This window comes from Mastomys coucha, unplaced genomic scaffold (assembly GCF_008632895.1).
Source record: "Mastomys coucha isolate ucsf_1 unplaced genomic scaffold, UCSF_Mcou_1 pScaffold8, whole genome shotgun sequence".
Classification (NCBI taxonomy): Eukaryota; Metazoa; Chordata; class Mammalia; order Rodentia; family Muridae; genus Mastomys; species Mastomys coucha.
Window position 1 is genome coordinate 40889000 of NW_022196914.1, and position 20968 is coordinate 40909967.

A 20968-nucleotide genomic window follows, 5' to 3' on the forward strand; every position below is an offset into this window, starting at 1 on the left:
CGTATAAATTCCTTACAGGAGTTAAAGGATGATGAGCGTAAGAGGATTAGGCTTTCTTTAATTTTTGTTCATATTTGGTATCTGCTCTTATAATTGGGTTATATTCACCATGGTATATTTCCCATATCAATAACCATCCATATTAATCATTCCCATACATTACAAAGTTAGCAAATTAAGCACTTCACTGGAGAAAACTACAAGATGTACATGGTATGGATTTTTAATTGTTAATTATAATTAAATTTTTGTTTTTATTGAAAGTTTTAAAATTACATGAGAATTAAGAAAAAATGAAAGGTTTGTGATCAAAATCAAAATGAACCACAAAGAAAACAGTCAATATGCAGCAAAGTTGTATAAATCATAATACCACATTTCTAGTATCACTTTTTATCAGAAGAAGAAATGCATCTGGAAGTAAACTTGTATGGCAGGGCTATGTTTAAAGTTGTATCTTGTAAACTTTTTAAAAAAATATTTATCTTTAATCTTTTTTTACAGTTCAGTCATTACCTCCCGCAGTCCACCCTTGGACAGTTCCTCATCACATTCCTCCTTTCCACTCTCTCCAAGACGATGTCCCTAAACCTCACATTCCACACACCCCACCAGGCCTGTACATTCCTGGGGCCTCAAGTCTCTCAAGGATTAGGTGCATCTTCTCTCACTGAGACCAAATCAGGCAGTCCTCTGCTGTATATGTGCCAGGGGCCACTTACCCAGCTAGTGTATGCTTCCTGGTTGGTGGCTCAGTGTCTGAGAGATCTTAGGGATCTGGGCTAGTTGAGACTGCTGGTCTTCCTATGGAGTCACTTTCCTCCTCAACTTCTTCAACCACAGGGGTCTCCAACTTCAGTCCAATGGTTACATTTAAGTATCTGCATCTGTCTCAGTCAGCTGCTTGTTGGGCTCCTCTCTGCAAGCACACAATAGTATCAGTAGTAGTGTCAGGCCTTGGAGACTCCCTTTGAGATGAATCCCAAGTTGGGCTGGTCACTGGACCTCCTTTTCCTTTCACCCATGTTTGTCCCTGCAGATTTTTTATTCAGAAACAATTCTAGGTCAGAGTTTTTACTGTGGGATGGCAACGCCATCCCTTCACTTGATGCCTTGTCTTTTTACTAGAGGTGGACTCTACAAATTCCTTCTCCCTAGGGTTGGGTATTTTATCTAAGACCTCTCCCTTCAAGTCATGAGCTTCTCTCAACTTCCATCTGTCTGGTAGATTCTAAAGGGTCCCCCTACCTCCCACCCAGAGGTTATATATTGCCATTCATTCTGCTGGCCCTCAGGGCTTATCTCCTGTCCCCCACAGTACCTGATTATGTTTCCCTTCTCGCCTCCATTCTCTCTTATAATCAAGGTCAGTGTTTTTACAGATATTATTATCAAAGGCCTGATAACTATTACACAGTCATTGACTGCTCTAATGTTCTTGGGTAGGCTTTGTTTGTGTTAGCCTTTCTGACACAATGTGTACTTCTTATCATATTTATGCATTATATCATATTTCTTAAAATCAGGAGACATCGATTATCTTTGTAAGTTTTTTAAAATTAGGAGAAAAGAACATTCACACAATTGTTCATTTATCCATATGGTTAATTATTTACTATAATGATACATTCTTAGGGAGTTATGGCAGATGTAACAAGTATTGAGTGTTATATATTTTTCTTTTTTAAAATGGTTATTTTATTCATTTAGATTTCAAATGTTATCCTCTTTCCTTGTTTCCCTTCCACAAACCCCCTATCCTGTTCCCCCTACCCCTGCTTCTATGAGGTACTCCCCTAACACTCACTCACACCTCACCATCATGGAATTCCCCTACACTGAGGTAGTGAACCTTCACAGGACCAAGGGCCACTACTTGTATTAATACCAAATAAGATCGTCTTCTGCTATATATGTAGCTGGAGCCATGGGTCCCTTCATTTATACTCTTTGGTTGGCAGTTTAGTCACTGGGAGCTCTTGGGGGGCAGTCTGGCTGGTTGATATAGTTGTTCTTCCTATGGGGTTGCAACCCCATTCAGCTCCTTCAATCCTTTCTCTAACTACTCCATCGGGGACCCTGTGCTAAGTTCAATAGTTGGCTGTAAGTATCTGACTCTGTATTTGTCAGGCTCTGGCAGAGCCTCTCAGGAGACAGCTATATCAGTTTCCTATCAGCAAGCACTCCTTGGCATCAGCAATAAAGTCTGGGTTTGGTGTACGTTTATGGGATAGATCTCCAGGTAGGGAAGTCTCTGGCTGGTCATTCTTTCAGTCTCTGCTACACATTTTGTCAGCGTATTTCCTTTAGACAGGAGCAATTCTGGGTTAAAAATTTGGAGATGAATGCGTGGCCCATCCCTCAACGTGGAGCCTTGCCTAACTTCTGGATATGGTCTCTACACGTTCTCCCTCTCCCTTTTTTTGAGTATTTCAGCTCCTGGGAGCCTCTTGCTTTCCTGGTACTAGTGACTTTCTGGTGGCTTCTCCACAGTTCCCTACCCCCATGGATACACACCTCTTTTAAATTTTGTGACCCTTTGTATATCATCCCATCTCATGGCATACCTGATCCTGCCCCCATTTTCTCCTCCCCCTCCTCTCTTCTTCCCAAGTCCCTCCTACTCTCTATGTCCTGTGAGTATTTTGTTCCCTTTTGTAAGAAGGAGTGAAGAATCCACGCTTTGGTCTTCCCTCCTCTTGAGCTTAACATGGTCTGTGAGTCATGTTGCAGTTATTCTGAACTTTTTGCCTAATATCAATTTATCAGTGAGTACATATCATGTGTGTTCTTTTAGGACTGAGTTACCTCACTCAGAATGGTATTTTCTAGTTCCATCCATTTGCCTGGAAATGTCATGAAGTCATTGTTTTTATAGTTGTCATGACATAAATGTCATGAACTCATTGTTTTTTATAGTACTCTATTTACTACTCCATTGAGTAGTACCATATTTTCTGTATCAGTTTCTTTGTTGAGGGACATCTGGCTTCTGGCTATTATAAATAAGGCTTCAATGAGCATAGTGGCACATGTATCCTTGTTATATTTTGGAGCATCTTTTGTGTATATGACCAGGAGTGGTATAGTTGGGAACTCAGGTAATATTATGTCCAATTTTTTGAGAAATCGGCAAACTGATTTCCAGAGTTCTACCATCTTGCAATCCCATAAACCACGGAGGAGTGTTTCTCGTTCTACACATCCTCACCATCATCTGCTGTCACCTGAGTTTTTGAGCTTAGCCATTCTGACTGGTGTGAGATAGAATCTCAGGGTTGTTTTGACTTGCATTTCCCTGATGACTAAGGATGTTGAACATTTCTTTAGGTTCTTCTTGGCCATTTGATATTCCTTAGTTGAGAATTCTTTGTTTAGCTCTGTACCCCATTTTCATAAGGTTATTGGGTTCTCTGGAGTCTAACTTCTTTTTTCTTTGCATATATTGAATATTAGCATTCAATCAGATGTAGGATTGGTAAAGATCTATCTCCCAATTGGTTGGTTGCTTTTTTGTCTTATTGACAGTGTCCTTTGCCTTACAGAAGCTTTGTAATTTTATGAGGTCCCATTTGTCAGTTCTTGATCTTAGAGCATAAGCCATTGGTGTTCTGTTCAGAAAATATTCCGCTGTGCTCATGTGCTTAAGCATCTTCCCCACTTTCTCTTCTATTAGTTTCAGTATATTTGGTTTTATGTGGAGGTCCTTGATCCACTTGAACTCGAGCTTTGTACAAGGAGTTAAGAATGGATCGATGTGCATTCTTCTACTGGTGACAGTCAGTTGAACAAGCACCATTTGTTAAAAATTGCTGTCTATTTTTCACTGGATGGTTTTAGCTTCTTTGTCAAAGATCAAGTGACCATAGGCATGTGGATTCATTAATGAGTCTTTAGTTCTATTCCATTGATCTACCTGCCTGTCCTTGTACCAATACCATGCAGTTTTGTTTTTGTTTTTGTTTTTTGTTTTTTCTTTTTTGTTTTTTATCACTATTGATGTGTAATACAATTTGAGGTCAGGAAAGGTGACTCCCCCACAAGTTCTTTTCTTGTTGAGAATAGTTTTCACTATCCTGGGTTTTTTGTAACTCTTCATGAATTTTCAAATTGCTCTAACTCTATGAAAAATTGAGTTGGAATTTTGATGGGGATTGCACTGAATATGTAGATTGCCTTTGGTAAGATGGCCAATTTTACTATATTAATCCTGACAATCCATGAGCATGGGAGATTTTTGTATCTTCTGAGATCTTTTTTGATTTCTTTTTTTTTTTTTTTTTTTTTTTTTTTTTTTTTGTTTTTTGTTTTTTGTTTTTTGTTTTTTGTTTTTTCGAGACAGGGTTTCTCTGTGTAGCTCTGGCTGTCCTGGAACTCACTCGGTAGACCAGGCTGGCCTCGAACTCAGAAATCCACCTGCCTCTGCCTCCCAAGTGCTGGGATTAAAGGCGTGCGCCACCACCGCCCGGCTCTTTTTTGATTTCTTTCTTCAGAGACTTGAAGTTCTTGTCATACTGATCATTCACTTGCTTGTTTAGTGTCACACCAAGATGTTTTATATGCTTTGTGACTATTGTGAAGGGTGTCATTTCCATAATTTCTTTCTTAGCCTCTTTATCCTTAGAGTAGAGGAAAGCTACTGATTTCTATTTTGTGGAATAGTTTAAAGAGTATTGGTATTAGGTCTTCTTTGAATGTCTGATGGAATTCTGCACTTGACCGTGGGCTGTTTTGGTTGGGAGACTTTCAATGACTGCTTCTATTTCTTTAGGGGTTATAGGACTGTTTAGATGGTTTCTCTGATCTTGATTTAAATTTGGGACCTTGTTTTTTCCTAGAAAATTGTCCATTTCATCCAGATTTTCCAGTTTTGATAAATATAGGCTTTTGTGGTAGTATCTGATGATTTTTTAAATTTCCTCAGTTTCTCTTGTTATCTTTCTCTTTTCAGTTCTGATTTTGTTCATTTGGATAAGCCCTCTGCTTAATCTGGTTAAGGGTTTATCTATCTTGTTCATTTTCTCAAAGAATCAGCTTCTGGTTTTGTTGATTATTTTTATAGTTCGTTCTGTTTCTACTTGGTTGATTTCAGCCCTGATTTTGATTATTTCCTGCTCTCTAATCTTCTTGGGTGTATTTGCTTTTTGTTCTGGAGCATTCAGGTGTGCATTCCAGCAGCTAGTGTATGCTCTCTCCATTTTCTTTTTAGAGACATTTAGAGCTATGAATTTTCCTCTTAGCACTGCTTTTATTGTGTCCCATGAGTTTTGGTTTGCTGTACCTTCGTTTTCATTAAATTGTAAAAAGTTTTTTAATTTCTTTCTTTATTTCTTCCTTGACCAAGTTATCATTGTGTAGAGCATTGTTCAGCTTCCACATATATTTGGGCTTTCTGTTGTTTTTGTTGTTATTGCTGAGAGTGGGGTGCTGACATGTCCCACTATTATTTTTTAAAGTACAATATGTACTTGTAGCTTTAATAATTTTTTTTTTAATAAATGTCCATGCCCTTGCATTTGGAGCATAGATGTTTAGAATTGAGATTTCATCTTGGGAGATTTTTAGTCTTCTGAGTATGAAGTTTCCTTCCTTATCTTTTTTGAAAACTTTTGGCTTAAAGTTCTTTTTATTTGATATTAGATTGGCTGCTATACCTTGTTTCTTGTGGCCATTTGCTTTGGAAAATTTTTTTTCCAGCCTTTTACTCTGAGGTAGGGACTGGCTTTTTTACAAAGGTGCATTTTCTGTATGTAGCAAAATGCTGGGTCCTTTTTACATATCCAGTCTCTTAGTCTGTGTCTTTTTTTTTTTTTGGAGAATTGAGTCCATTGATGTTAAGAGATATTAAGAACCAGTGATTGTTGCTTCTTGTAATTTTTTGTTGTTAGAGCTGAAATTATGTTTGTGTGGCTATCTTCTTTTGGGGTTGTTGAAAGATTACTTTCTTGTTTTTTCTATGGTGTAGTTTCCCTCCCTGTGTTGGAATTTTCCATTTGTTATCCTTTGTAGGGCTGGATTTATGGAAATATATTGTGTAAATTTGTTTTTGTCATAGAATATCTTGGTTTCTCCATCTATAGTAAATGAGAGCTTTTCTGAGTATAATAGCCTGGGCTGGCATTTGTGTTCTCTTAAGGTCTGTATGATATCTGCCAGTACCTTCTGGCTTTCATAGTCTTTGTTGAGAAGTCTGGTGTAATTCTGATACATCTGCCTTTATATGTTACTTAACCTTTTTCCCTCACTGCTTTTCATATTCTTTCTTTGTTTTGTGCAGTTGGTGTTTTGATTATTATGTGTATGTGACAGGAGGGTTTTTTTTTTCTGGTCTAATCTATTTGGAGTCCTTATATGTTTATGGGCATTTCTTTCTTTACATTAGGGAAGGTTTTTTTTTTTTTCTATATTTTGTTGAAGATATTTACTGGATCTTTGAGTTGAGAATCTTCACTCTTTTCTATACCTATTATCCTTAGGTTTGGTCTTCTCATTGTCCTGGATTTCCTTGATATTTTGGGTTAATAGTTTTTTGCTTTTTGCATTTTCTTTGACTGTTGTGTCAATGGAATTTTCTGCACCTAAGATTCTCTCTTCTATCTTTTGTATTCTGCTGGTGATGCTTGCATCTGTGACTCCTGATCTCTTTCTTAGGTTTTCTATGTCTCCCTTTGTGATTTCTTTATTGTTTCTATTTCCATTTTTAGATCCTGGATGGTGTTTTCTTCACCTGCTTGGTTGTGCTTTCCTGTAATTCTTTTAGGGATTTACGTATTTCTTCTTTAAGGGCTTCTACCTGTTTACCTGTGTTCAACTGTATTTCTTCAATTGAGTATTTATATCCTTCTTAAAGTCCTTAATCATCATCATGAGATATAATTTTCAATCAAAATCTTGCTTTTCCGGTGTGTTGGGGTATCCAGGGCTTGCTGTGGTGTGATGACTACATTCTGATAATGCTAAATAGCCTTGGTTTCTTTTGATTAGGTTCTTGCACTTCCCTATCACCATCTGGTTATCTCTGGTATTAGTTGGTCTTGCTATCTTTGACTGGAGCTTGTCCCTCCTGTGAGCCTGTGAGCCTGTGAGCCTGTGATTTTAGGGGTGTCAGCGCTCCTGAGAGACTACCTCTCTCTGGGCAGGATTTGGATACTGAGAGCTGTGGCACAGGGTTAGCTTCAGGGTGCAGATAGAAACTTGAAGGAGCCTGTCCCTGGCTGCTCTGTGGTTCCTGTTCCCTGTGGCTCCTTGCAGGCCTCTCTTAGGACAGGTATTGGAAAAGTAGTGGTGGTCTTACCTGTGACCTCAGGTGGGTCAGCCCTACTGGGAAACCAGCTCTCTTTGGGTGTGATTTGGGTATGGAGAGCAGTGGCACAAGGTTAGCTCTGGGGTGCTTATGGAAACCAGAAGGATCCTGTCCCCAGCTGCTCCCTGGTTCCTATGCCCTGTGGCTTCTTAGAGGGCCAGGTATTGGAGCAGTAGTGGTGGTCTCACCTGTGAACTTAGGTGTGACAGCACTCCTGGGAGACCAGCTCTCTCCAGACTGGATTTGGGTATGGAGAGCTCAGTGTTATATTTTTAATTTTAATTCTGTCATAATAATATATGTATTTTGATATTGTAAATGAAACTTTGGGACACACTTTCCATTATGTTTATTATGGATTAATTAAAGATTTATGTTCACAAAATAAAAATAACACTTTATATCATGAGGACCACCATAAGTCTTACGCCTTTTTCCGTGTCTGGTTTCCCTGTACAGGCCACCATATATTGGCCGCCTTACCCATCCAGTGGAAATAAGGAGACAAACACCGAGCCCTCCATGCAGTTTAATCAGGAACCTTCATTTTTACTTCTTCTCTAGCTAGCTTCTTTTATATTCTTCTATATCTTCTTCTACATCTTACTTATTACTACTTACATCTTATTAGTTACATTTTATTAGTTACATACTTATTCCTAATTCTACATCTTTTTGGAGCTTGCCCTTTTTTTCCCTAAGTAGCTGCCAGTTTTATGGGAGGTCTTTGGCCCTGGCTGTTGCAGACCTCTTGTGAGGTCTTCATTCTGTGGGGTGTTCAGGGTAGGCAGACATGCTGCTGACCTGTTGCCCTGTGTGCAGCAGACCTCCTGGGAGGCCTTCAGACCATGAGATCTTCAGAGGAGCAGTCAAGCTGTCACCCTGTGTGTAGCTGTTCTTCTGGGAGGCCCTAAGATTATGGGGTCTGTTGTCCTCTGTGCAGCAGAATGGGGATGGGACAGGGCATCAAGTGAGGGATGGGGTTGCCATCCCACAGTCACATCTCTGATCCATAACTTTTCTTTTTTGAAATAATTACAAGGGTGGAAATGGAGAGCAGCCTGAGGAAAAGAAGATCTAGCGACAGACCCTAAGTGGGATCCACCTCAAGGGAAGGTCCCAATGTCTGACACTGTTGGCTGCCTTACCCATCCAGTGGAAATAAGGAGGCAAACACCGAGCCCTTCTCCACGCAGTTTAATCAGGAACCTTTATTTTTACTTCTTCTCTAGCTAGCTTCTTTTATATTCTTCTATATCTTCTTCTACGTCTTACTTATTACTACTTACATCTTATTAGTTACATTTTATTAGTTACATATTTATTCCTAATTCTACATCTTACATCTATCCTTACATCTTACTTCTATCTTTACATCTTCTCTCCTAACCCATTACAAGCCCCAATTCTACATACTTACTATCTCTACATACTTACTCACTACTCTACTCTCATACTTACTATATATCCAGCCCCCAGCCCTTGTGGGTTAAATACTTTCCCTGGTCCCAATCAGCATCAGCTACGTGGCAAAGCATAATAGGCTGCGAGAAAATCATGCCAGCTTGCATCACAAACTAGAGGCACACAGCTTTTCCAACTAAGGCTTGTTTATCTCAATGCTCTCTGCTCTGGCTGGAGACCAGGTGTTCAATATATATATAGGGTGGCAGCTGCGGCTCCCCACATGACACTATTACGGAGGCTATAGAGAGTTCAAAAAAGGGACCTATCATGACTGTTCCTCTGAAAGACCCAACAAGCAGCTGAAAGAGTCAGATGCAGATATTTGCACCCAACTAATGGACAGAAGCAGCTGATCCCTGTTGTTGAATTAGAGAAGGCTGAAAGAAGTTGAGGAGAAGGGCGATCCTGTAAGAGGGCCAGCACTCTCAATTAATCTGGACCCCTGAGATCTCTCAAACACTGGACTACCAAACAGACAGCATACACCAGCTGATATGAAGCCTCCAACACTTATACAGTAGAGGACTTCTGGGTCTGTGTTCATTCAGAGATGATGCACCTAACTCTCATGAGACTGGAGGCCCCAGGAAGTTTAGAGGTAAGGTGGGGTGGGGGGTGAGGACATCTACATATCGACAGGGATGGGAAGGAGGTGTGAGATGTTGAGCAGTAGGAGGGTGGATGTGGGGGCAAGTAATGGAATATGGGGTGTAAAAAATATATTAATTAAAAAAATATGGTATAACTGACAGATAAAAATCACATAAAAAGAGAAGTACTACATAACAACCTAGTTTTTTTTCTATGTAAAGTATTATGAATTTTGGTATTTTTATTACATATAGATAATGTATTATCTTAGCTACTCTTCTATTGCTGTGAAGAGACATCAATACAAAAGGAACTCATAAAGAAAAGTATTAAGGGTTACCTTACAGTTGTAAATAGTTAGTCTATGATCATCATTGCAGAAAACATACAGTCATTATGGAGTAGTAATAGAAAGCTTTATATCTTCATTTATAGGCAGAAGAGAGAGAGAGAGAGAGAGAGAGAGAGAGAGAGAGAGAGAGAGAAAGAAAGAGAGAGAGAGAGAGAGAACTTGGCATGGGCTTTTGAAACTTCAAGCCTACCCCCAATGACACACCTTCTTCAACAAGATCACACCTGTCCCAAGAATCCTACACTTTTTACATTTTCCCAAAATGTTAACCACCTAGAGAATAAGCATACAAATATATGAGGTTATGGAATGACTCTTGTTTAAACCACTCTCATCTCATCACTGAAACCTTAAGTTGTAAGGTGATATATTCGATGAACATTAATTTTACTACACACACACACACAAACACACACAAGTGTGTGTGCTATTCCTGAAAAGAATATATTTATATATTTATATATGAGATACATATGTATATGAATGTGCATATATACATATACATATACATCCATCATAGGTCTATGTGTGCAATAACACATTAAGAGTATAGAAAGTTTATGAACTGGTTTGCTTACCAAAAAGTTATATTGAAGATTTTCTACCTCTCTTATTGAAGAAAATTAATTTCTAAGTTATAAAATAATACATTTTAATCATACTCAGGGTCAGTTATTGACTTTATTGTCATGATGTGAGGATTTTGTTCCAAATAAATAACCATGATGGTTGGGCCAAGGCAATTCCTTACTTCCTGCCACGTCTAAGGATCTGACCTTGATTCCTACAACCAACAGTGTAAAAGAAGATAACTAATTCCCACAAGCTGTCCTTTGACCTTCACTGGTGTAGAGTATCGCTATTTACCCTTTCCACTCCCTGATAACTAAGTAAAAAAAAATGTAGCTAAAATATACACATCCTTTTAACAGTTCTTTAAAATCATAACAGAGAACATCTAATTGTCAAAAAGGCTACGAAAGAGTATTTTAGTCTTTTCTAGAATAATATAAAATGAAAAGTAAATTGAATATTTGAAAAATTGACACTTTTATGAAGTATTAAATATTAATAAAAAAGTAAACAACTTGGCATTTTTATTTGCTGTGTCATAAAAATATGAACATAACAATAAACATATTAGTATATGTGAATATAAAACAGAATGGTTTCAAAACACTGAATTGTGAACTTTACATATTTAAAAAGGAATAAATCTAACATTTAAGCTATTATATACAAATTTAAAAGTTTAAAAATTATTTACAAATACTACCAACAGATTCAGTTGTGTTTCTACTAATGTGATAAAACACTATAACCAAAAACAACTTGGGAAGGGAAGCTCTTCTTTCAACTTAGCGTTCCACAACATAGTCCATCATTGAAGGAAGTAACAACAGGAATTCTAGGCAAGAACCTTTAGGCAGAAATAAGTTTATGGGTCAATACTGCTTTCTGGCTTGCTCATCAAGGCTTCCTCAGACTACGTTGGTTTTTTTTTTTTTTTTTTTTTTTTTTTTTTTTTTTTTTTTTTTTTTTTTTTTTTTTTTTTTTGTTGTTTTTAATTTCATAGGATAATTTCTTTATTTACATTTCAAATGTTAACCACTTTCCCAGTTTCCCCCAGGAAACTCCCTATCCCATCCCCCTTCCCATTGCTTCTAGGAGAGTGTTCTCCCATCCACTCAACAACTCATGCCTCACCACCCTGGCATTCCCCTACAATGGAGAAGTTGAACTTTCTCAGGACCAAGGGCCTCTCCTCCCACTGATGCCCTACAAGGCCATTTTCTGCTACAGATGCAGCTCCAGTCATGGGTCCCTCCGTGTGTATGCTGTGTGCCACAGGCAGGCTGATCTGGGCCTCCCTCAACCCACGGGAGAAATGGGGTCCTAGTCAGGTCGACAAGGTGTAGGTGAAGAAATGATGGCAGAGATGACACATGGAAGTACAGGATCTGAGTGTATTTCTTAAAAATGGCATCAGACTTTTAAAATTATTGCAAAAGAGAAATGATAAATCTAGCAGCTCAGCAGTTAAGGTACATCTGAGGCCACCTGAAACACACTGGGTCTATAGCAGCCATCTCCTCTGGACATGTGCTGCACCCCTGCTCCCCCCTCAAGCACTCTGGGCTGGGGGGGGGGGGGCTGCGGACTGCATGAATCTAAGTCCTTGTCCATCTAATTTCTAGTTCTAGTCAGAGAGCTTGCGCTAACTCTGTGCAAAGTGCAAACCAGGCTTATATGGTATACAGAAAACAGGGTGAATGACAAGAGTCATGTAGGTGGGCAAGGGTTACAGCAAGGTAAATAGGATCAGAGAGCAAGACTGAAGTGACATAGGTAAGTGACCACCATATCAAGGTTGATAGGATCAGGTATCCAGGTGTGAAGCAGGCAGAAGAGCAGTGGTGCCCTCCCTGCTGGGGCTATTTTGGTATTCCTATGCTAATTCTCTGGGTCTGCTGAAGGCAAGCACCAGGAAGTTCCAATCTAGCAGTTCTTGCTAATTCTCTTAAGTGAGGGAAGCCCTTCAATTACTCTCTAGTATGTAAAACAGTTCTGTCTTCTGTGGGACTGCCCTGAGAATTCTAACTATGTTAACAGTAAGCAATGGTGGCTGACCTCTGTTGCTAACTCTGAGGACATTCTATCTGATAAGTCAGATTCCTTGTGAGAAATTCCAAGCTAAAGACAGCTTGGAATTAAATTAGGATAGGTTGGAACGTTGTGCTGGCCAGGAGACAATGCCTAATCTTAAGTTTAGCCATTAACGAATCATTTCTTCGGGTACCTTTTATGCCTAAATAAGAGGGCGTGTTGTCGATTGGAAAGACAAATCTGGAACACACTTGAGTTAGGAGATGCCAGCGACTGTCTGAATATCCAGGAGGCACAGAACTCCTTTTGAAGTCATAACGCCTCTTATGCTTAATCAAGCTTTTACCCCCAACATTGTGGATTTTACTGGAGTAAATGAGTGGGCATGGCAGCTGTGGTTGGTGATTTAGTCACTGATTGCTCTGGGGGGTCTGCTTACTTGATATTGTTCTTCCTATGGGGTTGCACACCCCGTCAGTTCCTTCAGTCCTTTTTCTAACGCCTGGTGATCCCATGCTCAGTCCAATGGTTGACTTCAAGCATTTCCGTCTGTATTTGTCAGGCTCTGGCAGAGCCTCTCAGGAGACAGCCTATGAGGCTCCTGTCAGCAAGTACTTCTTGGCATCCAGAATAGCATCCCATTTGGTGACTGTATATGGGAAAGATTCCCCAAGTGGGGCAGTCTCTGGATTGCCTTTCCTTCAGTATCTGCTCCATTTTGTCTCCATATTTACTCTTGTGAGTATTTTGTTCCTCCTTTTAAGAGGGACTGAAGCATCCACACTTTGGCCTCCCTCTTTTTTGAGCTTCATGTGGTCTGTGAATTGTATCTTAGGTATTCTGAGCTTTGGGGCTTATATCTGCTTATCAGTGAGTGCATACCACATGTGTTCTTTTATGACTGGGTTACCTCTCTCAGGATGATATTTTCTAATTCCATCCATTTGCCTAATAATTTCATGAAGTCATTCTTTTAATAGCTGAGTAGTACTCTATTGTATAAATATACCACATTTTCTGAACCCATTCCTCTGTTGAAGGACATCTGGGTTCTTTCCAGCTTCTGGCTATTATAAATAAGGCATTTGTAACTCCTTAAATATCATTCTTTGTATCTAACCATTCAGAAATCAATTTATAGTTATGATTCAAAAAGTGATAGCATACAATAGCATCACCCAAGGTGAGAACTCAAAATCCCAATATATTTATTTAATGCCTCAACTCCTACAAAAATAGTCAAATTGATACTAATACAGAAGTTGAAAAAATTGGCTTTCTACTCTTTCTCTTTGTATCCTGAGATCCACTTGTCTTTCATTCCTATATGCATTTATCCATAGGAAAGTACTTTTATACAAGCCAATGTTAAAGATTACACTTTCTGTTCTTTATTTTGTCTCTTCACCAGGAGATTGGTGTGTTGTTGTAAATACTAAGTTTTCTTGATGGTAAAAACCTGGAAGCCCCAGAAAGAGCTCATGAGCAGCCACCTAGAAGAGCCAGGCTGACCAATTCAGTTGCCATCTGGATTCAAATACATCACTTTATTTAAGTCAGCCCACCCCAACATCTACTCCATCTATAAGGGGATGGAACATGTAGAAGAGTTGATCTTGTAGAACTAGAGGCAGGAACATGTCATTACCATACAAAGGAACATTTGAAGCATGGCTATGCTGAAGAAGTTTGGGGATGCAGCACTTATCTTGGAATTGAGGAGCAGCTCCAAGGAGCCTAAGAGACACATGGGAGTTCCAAGGAGACATGAGGAGGCAGATGCAGCAGAGTCTGAAAAGTTGACAGTGTCTCTGGTACAATGAAACAACTAGAGAAGGGCAGATCCTATGGAATGAATGTTTTAGAAAAAGTGGACTCATGAAATTTGAAAGAAAGATGGCAGAATAGAGCTGGTTGTAGAGAGGAAAAATATGGCAAAACTACAGATATGGTGAATGAAAGGTATGTGAGTGATATGGGAGCATGACTGCAGTAGAAAAGTAGTGATCATACCATGGGCTGATGTGCAGCATGGAGCTGCACCCAATGTTTACCATGCTGGGAGAATTAGAGCAAAGTGCCACTGTGCTACCTGCAGGCTACAACTACAACAGTTGTGTCCAGTGAACCTCAGATAGTATCATGAAATCTCAGGTTTGAAAACTATTTGAATAAGAAGTTTGTCCTTTTGGAACTCAATTGGTTTTATACAAATGTTTGCATAATTCAAAAAAGACAGATGCTTCACTTCCCATCCATTACAATGAGAAAGCTTCTCTGATAAAGTCAGAGAGCTTCATTTATAGAAACATAAACTGCAAATAGTAATGATTTTAAATATATGATCTCTGACATAAATATTTCCTTTCTGAAAGACCTTAAAGGAAGAAGGCACCAATTCTTCAGTTCCTTTGTACCTTTAACAGGCTTGCAGGCATACAATGTTTAGATAATATTTTTACTAATTAACCTGAAATGAAAGTATACATATTGTTGACAGAGTTGACAATAAATATAACTGATCACCCACTGTGCTGCTCCAGGATCCAGCTGGTGATTATAAGCTTTTATGAATAGCCAATAAAACTTAATAGATACCATTTCTAGTGCTTTACTCCCAGAGCCACAATAGGGAAAAAAATAACCCACTCTGAAAAGGCTATGACATCATTTATCATATGTTACCTTTTAAATATAGACACTCATTAGCAATCTCTATGAAGGGCAAAACATTAACTAAAGCCATGGAGGTTAGATAGTGTGGCAACCAAACAGCATTGTGATTGTTTCTGCAAAAATCTGAAACCTTACCCAGTCCTCCTGAATGACTTCTGTCTTTGTATTCCTTAGCCTACATTTTATTATTTAGTTACAAAGATAGGACACCATGCAAACAGATTGCAAAACTACTCCATTTTTATGATTTAAACATAGATTAGTTTTATAAGATTCCCCATTTGAGTAACATACAAGCTACAATTACAGATGAAAACAGTGATTTTATACAAATGAGTTTTACTAAATTCTAACACTTTTTTTATTTTTACTATATTTCTGACAGAAGAATTGATGTACATACTCTTGTTTTATAAAAGTCTATAATTCCTTCCTAAAAATTTGTTATATTTGAAAATTTTCAAGGTATCAATATTCAGTCATCCTTTGGTGAAATAGCCTTGTATCTATTGCTCTTACTTTATGAGCTGATGCCACATTTCATTTGACAGCAAAACATAGAACAGAAGTAGCAGACATGTTGAACTGCAAGTAGAAAAGGAAAAAATGTCTTCAATCACATTATCAAAATTTCAAGATTTTTCAGCAATGTTCTCTCTCCTTTAAATTTAGCATTGCGAAGAGAACTTAATAGCTAACATAGTTGTCATCATAAAACAACATTGAGAAAAACAAAACTATGAAAGTAAATATATTTATTTAATTTAAATACTTTATGGTATTTCCTCTGAAATGAACTTTAGCTTAAAATCAAGATTGAGTAAACTATCTCCCTGTGCTCTCTAGTTGGGGCATGTTTGTCTCATATAGGTCATAAGGACCCTTTTATAAATGAAATCTCAACAGGATTCAGTCTCCTCTCATGAATTATAATATAGTATATTTATTTGGATAGTTTCATAGTAAATAAAGATCATAAAAAGATGGCTTTTCTAGATGCCACCTAATTTTCTCCAATGGTGTGATACATAGTACTGATTATCTACTTGGGTAAATCTGATGCAGCCTAAGAGAGAAACCTCTGGGCTTGCCTGTGTTGGGGTTATTTGAATTTGGTTAATCTGTGGTCATGCCCATAAGTAGTTATATGAATTAGGTTAATTGAACTTGGAAGATTTCCCTTATATGTTAGCCTGTGTCATTTTATAGGGGAATTGAATCAATTCATATAGGGATATATTATGACCAGTGGTTGTAAATTCTTGGTGGTGGTTTTGTGTGTGTGTGTGTGTGTGTGTGTGTGTGTGTCCCTTCTTTTGGTTTTGCTTAAGTGAGATAATTTATTTCATAAATTTTCTTAGGTTAGATAGCTTCTTTGTATTGGAATTTTTCTTCTTGTATCTTTAGTAGGGTTAGAGTTGTAGATATATATTAAAATTGGGGGGGTTCATGCAATATCTTATTTTTGTCCCTCTATGGTAATGGAAAGATTTAATTGTTATAGTAGTCTAGTCTACTATTTGTGATCCCTTAGAGACTGTAAGACATATGCTCAGGCCCTTCTGGCTTTTAAAGTCTCAGTTAAGAAGTTGAGTATAATTCTGAGAGATCTGCCTTTATCTGTTACTTGGCCTTTTCCCCTTGCATCTTTTCATATTTTTTTCTTTGTTCTGTACATTTAGTATTTTGGTTGCTTTGTGACAGAGTGATTTTCTTTCCTGGCCCAATCTATTTGGTGTTCTTTAAGCTTCCTGCATGTTTATAGTCATCTCTTTCTTTAGGTTAGGAAAATTTCCTTGTATGATTTTGTTGAAAATATCTTCAAGAATTTTACCTGTGAATCTTCTCCTTCTTCTACTTCTATTATGCTTAAATATTTTTGGTGGAGGTGGTGGTTTTCCCAGTGTCTGGTGTTAGCAGATATTCAAGAAACTCAGCAGAGTTGTGTGGTAATCAATAAACCACAGGGCTTGGGATGTAGTTTACCACTGTTAAGAGTGCTTTCAATGGATTGGTTGATAGAGGCTTAAATGGGGGAGAGTCATACAAACATTTCTAAACCATTTATTAAAATGTTGGTTCTTTTCTCCATGGAATCACTATTTAATAAATAAGTTAAAATTGCTTCTGATTGTCTAGGTTTGTTTTTAAGTTCTATTGTTTCATTGATTTGCTTTTTCTTTCCTTTGGGGGAAAAACTCAGTCTTCATTACTGTAGCTGTATAAGCTTTGAAACTGGATAAATCAATCCTACACTGTTCTTTTAATTGATCTATTTAGTTTTTCTAGTTGCTTTGACTTTTTCTAGAAATTAGGAATAATCATGTATGTATCTACGTAAAATATTGCTGAAGTGTTTTATGAAATTCATAATCAAATTTGTGAAGTATTATCTATTCTGTATTAAATATTCCAGTTTGAGAAAGAAGTGTCTTTAAACCCAGCTGATCATTCAAAAGAGAAATAAATGCATAGCATATGGCATATACAGGAAAGTGCTACTAAGCCTTCAAAAAAGAATGAACAACTAAAATCCAGGCAATTATAGCAAAATTTATTAAGTGAAGTAAGTTAGGCAGAGCAAAACAAGTATCTTATCTTCTCAATTATATGCAAATGCTAAAAATATTGACCTGCAAAACATCCTTGGCCCTTTGTACATCAATATTTGATATGCAGCACTATCTGTAAGGCCCTAGAAATGCAGAATAATAAGGTGGTCCAAATACTCATTTTAAAGTCCTTTCTCCTTCAAAATATTTTAAAAGAGACTCATTTTTTTTTTTTTATCTAATATGAGAGAAAAGCCCATTAACGTTTTGGTGATATTAGTGAGGGGTACTAATCTTTCATAATGTGGGAAAAGTTAAATAATGACTTCTTGGTATTTGTTAAATGTAATTATCATCCTGCCCAAATATTATACTAATGGTATGTTATTTTATTAGAAGGAAATAACCTTCTTAAATCAATTATAGACAATCTATGTTTCTATAAGTAGATTTCAAATTTCAGACTTATAACATAAACAACTATAATTTATACCATTATAATTTTTTTCTTTCTTTCTTCCTTTATTTCCTTTCTTTCTTTTTAAAGGTTGTATAATTTTTTTATATATATAGTTTTTCCTCTAAAATTGTTTATATTGGGAGAATAAATGCTGCGGTACAGATGTTGAAATTGAACATTCATAGTTACAAATTCCTTATCAATAGTGAATATGAATCCTAGGGGTAAGGAATAAAGAATTAAACATAGAGGACCCAGCTATATCACCCCTGGGCATATAATCAGAAGATGCTCCAACATATAATAAGGACAAATGCTCCACAATGTTCATAGCAGCCTTATGTATAATAGCCAGAAACTGGAAACAACCCAGATGTCCATCAACAGAGGAATAGATACCAATAATGTGGTACATTTACACAATGGAGTACTACTCAGCTATTAAAAACAATGAATTAATGAAATTCTTAAACAAATGGATGAAATTAGAAAATGTCATCCTGAGTGAGGTAACCCAATCATGAAATAACACACATGGTATGCACTTTCTGATAAGTGGATATTAGCCCAGAAGACCAAAATACACAAAGTAAAATCCACAGACCACAAGAAACTCAAGAAGAAGGAAGACCAAAGTGTGGCTACTTCATTACTTCTTAAAATGGGGAACAAAATACCCATGGAAGGAGTTACAGAGACTAACTATGGAGCAGAGACTGGAGGAAGGGCAATCCAGAGACTGCTGCTCTACCTGGGAATCCTTCCCATATTCAATCATCAAATCTAGACACTATTGTGGATGCTGGCAAGTGCTGGCTGACAGGAGCCTGATATAGCCGTCTCCTGAGAGGCTCTGACAGTACCTGACAATTACAGAAATAGAGGCTCACAGCCATCCATTGGACTGAGTACAGGGTCCCCAATGAAGGAGCTAGAGAAAGGACCCAAGGAGCAGAAGGGTTTGCAGCCCCTTAGGACAAACAACAATATGAACTAACTAGTACCCTCAGAGCTCCCAGGGACTAAAACTCCAACCAAAGAGTACACATGGTGGAACTCATGGCTCCAGCAGTATATGTAGCAGAGGATGGCCAAGTCGGTCACCAATGGGAGAAGAGACCCTTGGCCCTGTGAAGGTTCTATGCCCCAGTGTAGGGGAATGCCAAGACCAGGAAGCCGTAGAGGGTAGGTTGGTGAGCAGTGGAAAGTGGAAGGGAACAGGGTTTTCTTTTTTTTCTTTTTTTTTTTGGAGTGTAAACTGGGAAAGGAGATATTATATGACCTGTAAATAAAGAAAATATCTAATAAAAATAAATAAAATGAAACTCTAAAAATAAATAAATTTGCTCCCCCCACAAAAAAAAGTGCACAATCCTAAAACAAATGCAACTTTGCTCAATCTTGTATCAAAGTTTTTGTAAAGAACATATTATCATATCAAAGGTAGCCACCAAGGTCTGCACTGAAAATTAGCAGAGGTTCGGTCCAAGTCAGTGCTGTTCATGTGTCTTGGTAACATTTGCCAGTTACCCATTGCAGAAGCAGTTTTCAGAAAATTGGTAACTGATGAAAAGGTTTTAGATAATTGGGCCATTGAAAGCAGAGCCCTTTCTGACTAGAATGTGGACTGGACCCCAGACTCAAGAGCTTTCAGCTACCTGAGAAATCATGGAATTAGCACAGCTCATAAAGCAAGACAGATTACAAGAGACTTTGACATATTCGATTATATACTATGTAAGAATGAAAGCAATCTGAGAGATTTGAATAGAAAAGTAATCATGTTAAAAACTACAAATCTAAAACTGAACTACTTGAGAGCTATCATCAACAGAATGAAATCATTATTGAAGTTCCCTATTATGGTAATGATTCTGAATTCAAGTTGTTGTATCAGCAATGTCTTATGTGCTGCAAGGCCTTCCTGGAGAAAACTTATTAGCTGGTCCTAACCACTACCATTGAGCAAATTACTCATCAGTGCTATGCCCAAGGGTGGTGGCAGTCATTAAATCCATACTCCACCTGTCTCTTCAGATGACTTACTGTATATCTTTAAAATAATTGTAGGTGGAAATTAGACATATGTTTAGAAGAATAAAAAACACTTGAATTAGGCAGTTTGAGGTATAGCTAAGTGTTCTTAGACTAAATTTCTGTCCTTGCCATAATTACAGAATAGTGGAACAAGCAAATATGGAACAACAACAAAAAAAAAACAATGAAGTAAAAATTACCTACAAGTTCCAGGTCAGCCTTTGAAACCAGCAAGGTTGAATTTTTGTCTTTTCATATGAAGTCGGTGATTGCTCTCTTTGTGAAAAATTGTGTTGGAATTTTGATGAGGATTGTGTTGAATCTATAGATTGCTTTTGGTAAGATGCTCATTGTTGAGACTAATATAAATTAGGGAGACTTTTGAAATTGGACTACATGTATTTTGCATTATGGTATGTTTATATATGAATCTATGGCCCCCATAGATTCATATGTTTAAAAAGACTATGGGGACCAGGGAGTGGAATATGATAGTGTGTGTATGCTCTGCCCAGGGATTGGCACTATTTGAGGGTGTGACCCTGTTAGAGTAGGTGTGACCTTGCTGCAATAGGTGTGTTGTTGTGGCTTTATGAACCTCATCTCAGCTGTCTGGAAGTCAGTATTTTCCTAACAGCCTTCAGATGAAGATTTAGAATTCTCAGGTACTCCTGCACCATGCCTGCCTGGATGCTGTCATGTTCCCACCTTGATGATGCTGGACTGAATCTCTGTACCTGTAAGCCAGCCTCAACTAAATACTGTTTTTATAAGAGTTGGCTTGGTTACAGTGTCAGTAAAACTCTAACTAAGAAGATGGTAAGAAATAATGAAATCAGAACTGAAAAAGAAAAGGTAGAAAGAAAGATTATGAGTTTGTTTTCCAAATAAATAAATAAATAAATAAATAAGATTGACAAACT

The 20968-nt window shown here is 37.7% G+C and overlaps 1 pseudogene; it reads left to right on the forward strand.

Annotated features, from left to right (window-relative positions):
- The first annotated feature begins 14351 nt into the window (after positions 1 to 14351).
- LOC116083902 lies at positions 14352 to 19950 on the forward strand (annotated as a pseudogene).
- The last annotated feature ends 1018 nt before the right edge of the window (positions 19951 to 20968 follow it).